This window comes from Canis aureus, chromosome 13 (genome assembly GCF_053574225.1).
Source record: "Canis aureus isolate CA01 chromosome 13, VMU_Caureus_v.1.0, whole genome shotgun sequence".
Classification (NCBI taxonomy): domain Eukaryota; kingdom Metazoa; phylum Chordata; class Mammalia; order Carnivora; family Canidae; genus Canis; species Canis aureus.
Genome location: NC_135623.1, coordinates 47029138 through 47039570, shown reverse-complemented (window position 1 = coordinate 47039570; position 10433 = coordinate 47029138). Strand labels below are relative to the sequence as shown.

Below are 10433 nucleotides of genomic sequence, written 5' to 3'. Positions count from 1 at the left end.
TGCCAGCTCCCAAGAGGAAAGGAAAAGACGCGTTCTCATATGTCTTTTGCTTTCCTGAAGCAGGTGGCAAAACAGTATATAACCCTACAGGGACCTTCAATGGGATCCCTGGGTGGCGCAGCGGTTTGGCGCCTGCCTTTGGCCCAGGGCGCGATCCTGGAGACCCGGGATCGAATCCCACGTCGGGCTCCCGGTGCATGGAGCCTGCTTCTCCCCCGGCCTATGTCTCTGCCTCTCTCTCTCTCTCTATGACTATCATAAATAAATAAAAATTGAAAAAAAAACAAAAACAAAAACAAAAAAACCCCTACAGGGACCTTCAATGAAGGCCAGATGAATAAGTGCGGGCATTGTATCATACACTCGGGAAAGCCCAGGAGGCTCCCAAGGCAAGTCTTATAACCATTTTGCCGGTGAGGAAGCTGATTCTCAGGTCAGAAATCGCTCAGTGAGTTAGTGTTACCTGGATTTCAGGTCTCCTCATTTTTAATTCAGCTTTTTCAGATATCATCTCTGGAAAATGTCGGCAGATAGCAATATTGTCTTTTATTTTTTTAATTTTTTTCATGTATTTCATCAATGTCTCTTTATTTGCGTATTTGGCTGACTATCCTCTTCAGGCAAATATGTAGGATACAATGCTCAAGTATCCTGGTTTATGGTTTGTGTTTAATTCAGGGTGTTGATCTGCTTCTGTTTTAATTATACACATCTTAATATGTTATTATAACCTCATGAAAACTTCTTTTCATTCTATGAATGGCTAGAAGTATATACACACTTGTATACATCCAGGACATCTGTACGTACAAAAACACCGTTAGCAACCATGTCTATAATGGAAAAGATCTGCAAACAACTCATATCTCTATGGAGAGGGAGAGAAAGAGGTATTTATATGCACAAACACACACAAAGATAGGTAGATACATACACACACATGTATACACAGCGGGAAGAGAACGAATAAATTGTGGTATGTTTGCATAATGGAATCACATAGACGAGTGAAAATGAGTTAACTCCAGCTCAATGCAATGGCAAGGAAGAATATCGACTACAATGTTCAGTGAAAAAAAGAAAAAAGAAAAGAAAAAAAAATGTTCAGTGAAAAAAGTAAAACCTAAGAAACCACTTAAAATATGGTAGGGTTTTTTTGTATTTTAGATTTTTAAAGTTCAAAAACAACTAAATATGTTTTTAATCAGCTTTTCTTTCTTTCCTATTTTTTTCTTTTAACTGTCATTATCGATCCATCACCTATCTATCATCTATCTAGCCTCTCATCTTTCTATGGGGTGTGTGTGTGTTTGTAAACCAAGGGAGTAAATAAGCACAAAGTTTAGAGCAGAGGATACTCCTGGGAATGGAAAAGCAGGTAGATTGTCAAGGAAGTAGTACATCATTTATTTAAAATGTTTTAGTTAAAAAAAATAATAAAATAAAATAAAATAAAATAAAATAAAATAAAATAAAATAAAATGTTTTAGTTTCAGGGGAGGGGGCACCTGGGTGGCTCAATCAGTTGAGCTTCCGACTCTTGGTTTCAGCTCAGGTCCTGATCACATGGGTGGTGGGACGAGGGCTGCACTGGGCTTGGTGCTCAGCGTGGAGTCTGATTGAGATTCTCTCCCTCTACCTCTGCCCCTCCTGTTTGTGCTTTTTTTTCTCCCTAAAATATATAAATACACCTTTCAAAATGTTTTAGATTCAGGACCAGGAGATAAGTTAATGTATGTTTATCTTATTACAATGAAAGCATATATGCTTTCATGTGTTTCAAACAACATAAAATAAACTGAAATAATAAACAATAGACAAAGGCAACAAATGATATAAGAAAGTCATCTAACAAAGCCAATTCCAAAAAAGAAAATTCTAAGAAAATAATTTTGCTTTGATTATGAAAATACTCAGTAGTCAGTGTTGCACAGTCACATTTTTTAAAAGTCCTTCGTGATTTAAATATACTCTGTATACATTTATGACAGAAATTTAGAAATAATGAGAGTAATGAAGAGGTCTGACAGTTTAGAAAGCCAGTTCTGTCCCCCTCACTTCAGCCTCCGACCTCAGTGATGTCTCTTGTCTGAACCCCTACACTAAAAGGGAATAACTTCGCCATCAGGTAACACCACACTTTACGTTCTGACTCTGGATTTGTGTTTGTTGACATGCTACTTTGGAGAAATATAAAAGCAGACCCACCTGATTAAATATATCTGGTAAGGCGGGACGCCTTGGTAGCTCAGTGGTGGAGCATCTGCCTTTGACTCAGGGCGTGATCCTGGGATCCAGTCCCACGGAGCCTGCTTCTCCCTCTGCCTGTGTCTCTGCCCCTCTCTGTGTGTCTATCGTGAATAAATAAACAAAACCTTTAAAAATCAATCAATCAATTAATCAACCAATCAACCAATCAATCTGGTAAGGCAATGAAGCTCTCTTATTTTTTGTTTAACAAGAAACCAAAAGGCCCAGTTATTTTTCTTCTGCGTTCATGGTGCCAAGTCCCACGGTTTCTGTGGAAAAGAAGCTGAAGGTTGTGTTGTCTGAGTGGAGGTAGGATCTGTACTACCCTGCCTGCATGTGGTGTGCCTGCCAGGATGGCCATGGGAGGGGAGGTTCGGAGTGAGAGTGTCCCAGGGCCTTGGGCAGAGGAAAGAAGTTGTGCCTGTTCAATTAAACAGCAAGGAGAATCTCCGCCAGAGAAATGGGTGAGCAGGAACTTCCAAAAAGGAGATGAGTCATTCAGGAGAGAAGGCTACTAACCCAGAAAACTCAGAGGAAAAAATGCCTGTTCTAGAAGAATCCAGAAGGAGAGGTCAAGTGCTTGTGGGGAAGGCTGTGGCTACAGTGGGGACAGCACTGGGGAAGGTAGCAGGATGCCCTAGGAGGGCATCCTCATGGCAAGATGCAGAGCCATGAAGGGCAAAAGGCAAAGGGCGGCGGGCTGGAAGGTTCCAGGAGCCCCAGGGCACAGCATCCAGGCCCACTCCACCTCCACAGATGGAGGGCAGCAGAAGGACCGGTGCACTTGCATGCCTCCTGAGGACAGGGCTGTAAGTACACACTTGGGGGAAATACGTGACCAGCTGCAGGCCAGTCTGGGGAGGCCAACACATGGACGTCGCTGGGACACCGTCCAGGCAGAAGCAGTAGCGGCCCAGAGTGGGTGCTTGGGGCCACCGGCTTCGTAGGAGGGAAGGCCCGGGCCACTCCTGGATTGCACTGGCTACTTGGAAGCATCGAAGAAAATGATTGGCATTTGACCTTTCCTGCAGTCAGACCGCAGTTCTCAATACTTGAAATGTCAGATATTTATTTATATATCTTAAATTTTTATGTATTTATTTAATTGAGAGCAAGCAAGAGAGCACAAGCAAGGAGGAGAGGCAGAGGGAGAAGGAGACTCCCCACCCAGCAGGGATTCTGAGGTGGGGCTCCCTCCCAGGACTTGGAGATCATGACCTGAGGGAAACACAGATGCTTCATCTACTGGGCCACCCAGGGGCCCCTGACAGTCAGGTGTTTTAGGGATATGGATTTGAGTCTATGCCAAGTTAGGAGCCTACCAAGGATGCCCATTTTGTTTTCATCTTCTCTGATGCCATTACAAACATTCGAGGGGGCTTGCTCTGGGGATGGGAGGCATTCAAACTTCCCCTCTAGCAATTTGGGTTGAAAGCCCTCAGGCCTTTACACTAGGCGTAGGTCAAAACCAAAGGTAGACTTGCTCTACGAGGCATAGTGGCCCAACTTTGTACCTGCCATTTCAATCCCTGAAATTGGATTAAGGCAGTCCTTCGTGTTGACATCCTTAGGCACTTCTCTGTCGAAGATTACATCATGACCTCAGATCACTTGTAGGTTGTGTCAAGTACAATGTTCAGCACACATTAAAGATCACTAGGCACACTGATTAGGCAACTTGAAGGAGAACCATAGTTCAGGACAGGAAACAGAGATAACTATGCAAGGGCTTCTGACACTGGGTTTTCAGCCCAGGCTTACAAATAATTTTAAGGAGATAAAACAGGAGGTTGAAAATCTCAGCAGAGAACTGGCAATTATTATTATTTTTTTTGTTAAAAGCAGAGTGGGGGTGGGAGCGTGGCAGATATGAAGGACTAAATAGAAATTCTAGAATGGAAAACCACAAATAAGAACTCACTATATCCATTCATGTTTTCTCTATTTTACAAAACAAAACAAAACAGAAAACCAATTTTGTTGACCTTTTCAAAAAATTTTGACTCTGTTCCTTTTATTGTTTGCTTCTTCGACTCATTCTCACATTTAACATGACCTTCCTTTATTCTCTTTGGAATTATTTTGGTTTGCTTTCTAATCTCTTATTTGAGATACGTATTTGTTTTTTTAAAAGAGATTTTATTTATTTATTCATGAAAGAGAGAGGAGGATATACAGGCAGAGGGAGAAGCAGGCTCCCTGCCGGAAGCCTGATGTGGGACTGGATCCCAGGACCCTGGGGTCATGCCTGCCCTGAGCCAAAGGCAGACACTCAACCAGCCACTCAGGTGTCCCTATTCAATGAAATGTTATGTAGCTATTACAATGAGGTACTTTTTATATCAATATGGAATTCTAAGATATAAAATTAAAAGATGCACAATGCTGGTGTACATCAAAGAATTTGATAGTATTTAAAAGGCAATGTTAAATATTATATATGTTTACATACACATAGAATACCCTGGAAGGATGCATAGGATACATAAGAAAATATTAAAAAAAAAAATAAGTGTCTTGGGGAACTAACTAGGGGTTGGGCACCAGAGAAGGAAGACTTGCTTTTCACTATGTAGTGTTTGATACTCTTTGAATTTCTTTTTTATCATATATATCACCTAGTTAAAAAAATATAAAACCTTTTCAAAAATGAGAGGCTGGCATTTTTATCAGATAACACATGTTTAATATATATCTTCCTCCTTTATTCAGAAGAAATTTTTCACAATTTGTGATAAAAGAGGGGTTGGGTAAGAGTATACTTATTGTGATGAGCACTGAGTAATGGATAGAATTGCTGAATCACTATTGTACACCTGAAACTAATGCAGCACTATATTAACTATACTGGAATTTTTTAAAAAGGTACTGTGAAAAGAGGTAAGAATATTCCATTAACACATAGTCTCCATAGAATAGATATTCTTAGACGTTGACAAAACAAAAGAAAAATGAAAATCTTCTTTCTATATTCAAAAACTTGTTGGGTGTGGCCTTTAAAGGTTACATTTTTTAACAGAATTACCTCTTGGCCCAGGTTTATTGTTCGTATTCCAGAAGAGTATAGTTCTTTTGAAAAGGAGAGTTCAGTTGACAAAAGTTAAAATATAGCAAAAAATAAAAATAAAAAGTCTAAGAGACAAGAATCCATCAAAATCCTAGAGAAGAATAGAGGCAACACCCTTTTTGAACTTGGCCACAGCAACTTCTTGCAAGATACATCTATGAAGGCAAGGGAAACAAAAGCAAAAATGAACCATTGGGACTTAATCAAGATAAGAAGCTTCTGCACAGCAAAAGAAACAGTCAACAAAACTAAAAGACAACCTACAGAATGGGAGGAGATATTTGCAAATGACCTATCAGATAAAGGGCTAGTATCCAAGATCTATAAAGAACTTATTAAACTCAACACCAAAGAAACAAACAATCCAATCATGAAATGGGCAAAAGACATGAAGAGAAATTTCACAGAGGAAGACATAGACATGACCAACACGCACATGAGAAAATGCTCCGCATCACTTGCCATCGGGGAAATACAAATCAAAACCACAATGAGATACCACCTCACACCTCACACCAGAATGGTGAAAATTAATAAGACAGGAAACAACAAATGTTGGAGAGGATGTGGAGAAAGGGGAACCCTCTTTCACTGTTGGTGGGAATGTGAACTGGTGCAGCCACTCTGGAAAACTGTGTGGAGGTTCCTCAGAGTTAAAAATAGTCCTGCCCTACGACCCAGCAATTGCACTGTTGGGGATTTACCCCAAACATACAGATGCAATGAAACGCCGGGACACCTGCACCCCGATGTTTATAGCAGCAATGGCCACAATAGCCAAACTGTGGAAGGAGCCTCAGTGTCCTTCAAAAGATGACTGGATAAAGATGTGGTTTATGTATACAATGGAATATTACTCAGCTATTAGAAACGACGAATACCCACCATTTACTTCAACGTGGATAGAACTGGAGGGTATTATGCTGAGTGAAGTAAGTCAATCGGAAAAAGACAAACATTATATGGTTTCATTCATAGGGGGAATATAAAAAATAGTGAAAGGGATTATAGGGGAAAGAATAGAAAATGAGTGGGAAATATCAGAGAGGGTGACAGAGCATGAGAGACTCCTAACTCTGGGAAATGAACAAGGGGTAGTAGAAGGGGAGGTGGGTGGTTGGGGTGACTGGGTGACGGGCACTTAGGGGGGTACTTGATGGGATGAGCACTGAGTGTTATACTATATGTTGGCAAATAGAACTCCAATAAAAAAATACAAAAAAATGTCTAAGAAACAGAACTAAAAACAAATTAGAAAGTTAAACTTTAAAAGAATCATGAGAGAAGCAATAGGGTGCAGGGCAAAGGCATAAACTTTGCAAATCCCTAGTATCAGCTGTCGAAATTTGGGTAATGTTTACCCATTGGTCCGTCTTCTCATCTGTAAAATAGATAAACTACCTGTCTTCCTTGGGTGTTATGGATCAACTGAGAACACACATCCCACAGAGTATTGAACAGGTGTTGATCTTCTCCTTTTTCCCTTGTCACATAGAAGGAAATATGGTGATAGAAATGCTGCTTTAATTTATTTTTAAAGTAGGTTCCACACCCACCCTGCAGCTCAATGCAAGGCTTGAACTCATGACCCTGATATCAAGACCTGAGCTGAGATCAAGAGCCTGACACTTAACTGACTGAGCTACCCAGGTGCCCCCATTTTTTTATAATTAGAAGAAAATGAGAAGATAATTTGCCCAAGCCATTTTATTTTATACTCTATATAACCGATTAAAATGCAAATGATTGTCAGGTGTTGTGAAAAGGAAACTAAATAATGTAAGAAGGGCTTAGTTGCCCTTTATTTCCCCCAATCTCTTTGCAGCAAGGCCAAGTTTATACAGTTGGTGGGAATGTGAACTGGTGTAGCCACTCTGGAAAACTGTGGAGGTTCCTCAAAGGGTTAAAAATAGATCTGCCCTACGACCCAGCAATTGCACTGCTGGGGATTTACCCCAAAGATACAGATGCAATGAAGCGCTGGGACAGCTGCACCCTGATGTTTATAGCAGCAATGGCCACAATAGCCAAACTGTGGAAGGAGGCTCGGTGTCCATCAAAACATGAATGGATAAAGAAGCTGTGGTTTATGTATATAATGGAATATTACTCAGCCATTAGAAATGACAAATACCCACCATTTGCTTCGATGTGGATGGAACTGGAGGGTATTATGCTGACTGAAGTAAGTCAATCGGAGAAGGACAAACAGTGTATGTTCTCATTCATTTGGGGAATATAAACAATAGTGAAAGGGAATATAAGGGAAGGGAGAAGAAATGGGTAGGAAATATCAGAAAGGGAGACAGAACATGAGAGACTCCTAACTCTGGGAAATGAACTAGGGGTGGTGGAAGGGGAGGAGGGCGGGGGGTGGGGGTGACTGGGTGGCGGGCACTTAGCGGGGGTACTTGATGGGATGAGCACTGGGTGTTATTCTGTATGTTGGCAAACTGAACACCAATAAAAAATAAATTTATTATTAAAAAAATAAAGTTGAAACTTCTAACATAGCGAGTGGGATTGCTATTGTTCTTAGTTCATAGTTCGAGGAAGCCAACTTTATTTTTACTTCTACACGCTGTAGACAATATATTAACAGAAAAAAAAATCATGTGCCAATGTGGTTTAGAAACCAAAAGTCAGGAACACCTGAGTGCTCAGCTGATTAAGCAGGGGACTCTTGGTTTCAGCTTAGATCATGATCTCAGGGGTCCTAAGATCAGCCTGGGGTCAGGCATTGTGCTCAGTGCGGGGCCTGCTTGAAGATTCTCTCCTGTCCCCCCCATCACAGATGCATATGCTCTCTAAAATAAATAAATAAATCTCTAAAAAACACAAAAGTCAGAATTTAATCTATATATTTAGGTAAATATTATGAAAGTATACACTTGGAGATTAAATTGCAGACACAAGGGGATCCCTGGGTGGCGCAGCGGTTTGGCGCCTGCCTTTGGCCCAGGGCGCGATCCTGGAGGCCCGGGATCGAATCCCACGTCGGGCTTCCGGTGCATGGAGCCTGCTTCTCCCTCTGCCTGTGTCTCTGCCTCTCTCTCTCTCTCTCACTGTGTGCCTATCATAAATAAATAAAAAATTAAAAAAAAATAATAAATTGCAGACACAATATTTTAAAGCAAATCAAGATATTAGCAACTTTCCAAAAAGATAAGTTTACCTGTATTAATAAAGAATAGGTTTTTAAAATCATTCTCAAGAACTCCTCATTTATTGCTCTAACCCCATTACAGACAGCTCCTTCAAACATTTTCTAAAGTGTCAGAAGTGAAATTACCTTAATTCTTTGTTATGCTTCCTATGCCACCATCATCAAATACTTTGAGAACCTTCAATGTTTTTTCTTTCATCTTTTTCAATCATTTTCACACTTAACACAGTAAGAAAAAATTTCCAAGTCAATTTTCCCAATAATTTCATTCTTCATTTTAGCCATCATTGTTTTCCTTTTATTATTTTTCCAGATCAAGATCAGGAATTGCAATTTTCAACTCTTTTTCATCTGTGATTCAATGCTTGTCACATAAAAAAAAGGCTTCTTTAGCTTTTGACTTTTGTGATACATTCAGTTCAATTTAAAAAAAAATCAGTGTTGGGGTTCCTGGCTTGCTCAGTAGATCATATGACTCTTGGTCTAGGGTTTGTGAGTTTGAGTCTCACCTTGAGCACAGAGCCTACTTCCAAAAAAAAAAAACAAATCAGTGTTATTGAGATACAGATAAACTGAGGCACATTAAAGATTACAAGAGTCTATATGAGCAAATACTGATTTGAATTGGGCAGCACCAAAAGTGGTTAAAAGCACTCCCCTGACAGAAGCTGGGGGATAGGCCCTTAGGTTCCTATAGAGCAGATATAGGAGCAGAGCAAGGAAATGCTTTTAGTGGCTACAGCTTGAGCAGTTATTTTACATGAGGAAGTCTAGTTAGCTGTTTGTGATTGGTTGTTCTTAAATTTCATTCTCTTGGACATGAGTGTCTCTACAATTGACAATGTCTTAGGTTTTGGTTTGCTTATGTAGGTTATGAAGGCCTGAGAGTCACCTCAGTCCAATGGTCTCTTTGTTTAATTGCTTTAACAAATACAATTTACATACAATAAAATGTACCCACTTCAACTGTGTGCATTTCAAGTGTGTCCAATTGCCTCATTTAACTTTTTTTTTTAGATTTTTTTAAAATTTTTATTATTCATGATAGTCACACAGAGAGAGAGAGAGAGAGAGAGAGAGGGGCAGAGACATAGGCAGAGGGAGAAGCAGGCTCCATGCACCTGGAGCCTGACGTGGGATTCGATCCCGGGTTTCCAGGATCGCGCCCTGGGCCAGAGGCAGGCGCTAAACCGCTGCGCCACCCAGGGATCCCGACTCATTAAATATTTTAACAGAGGTCTTAACCAGTGTAATAAGGCAAGAAAAAGGAATAATAAGTGTGCAGGCTGGAAAGGAAGCTGTAAAACTGTCTCTACTTAAAGATGATATGATTAGCTACATATGAAATACTAAGAAATCCATAAAAAGGCTACTGCTACTAATAGATGAATTTAGCAAGGTGGCAGGATATAAGGCTCATGTAAAAAAATCAATTGTATTTCTATATATTGGCAATAAACCATTGGATATTGAAATTTGAAAATAGCATCATTTATAATAACAATTTAAAAATGCAAAATACTTAAAGATATGTAAGACCTGAACACTGTAAACATTGTTGAGAGATATTAAAGAGGATCTGATTAAGTGGAGAGTTATATAATGTTCATGAATTAGAAAGCTCATTACTGTTAAGAAGTCAAATTCTCTCAAATTTAATTACAGATTCTAAGCGATGCCAATCAAAACGTAGCACATAACTTATAGAAATTGACAAGCTGATCATAAAATTTATACAGAAGTTTAAAGAATGTAAAATAGCCAGTTACACAAAAGAAAAACAATGTTGGAGACATACTATAAAGTCTCAGTAATCAATATCATAGTGTTATATTAGCATAAGGATAGACATAGATCAGTGGAAAAGAATAGAGTCCAGAAATAGATTTACACACACATGATTGATATTTTTAAAAGTGAATCTGGATGAATTTTTGGATTTTTTAAAAA

At 39.6% G+C, this 10433-nt stretch overlaps 1 long non-coding RNA gene across 1 annotated transcript in view; it reads right to left on the bottom strand.

Moving 5' to 3' along the window:
- Positions 1-1383: 1383 nt before the first annotated feature.
- LOC144282424 (uncharacterized) overlaps positions 1384-10433 on the bottom strand; it is a 32522-nt gene continuing 23472 nt past the window's right edge. Inside the window, exons 2-3 of the long non-coding RNA XR_013350860.1 lie at positions 2209-2351; positions 1384-1672 (exon numbers count right to left, since the gene is read on the bottom strand). This is a non-coding gene — a long non-coding RNA (uncharacterized LOC144282424). The remainder of the gene's footprint in view (positions 1673-2208; positions 2352-10433) is intronic.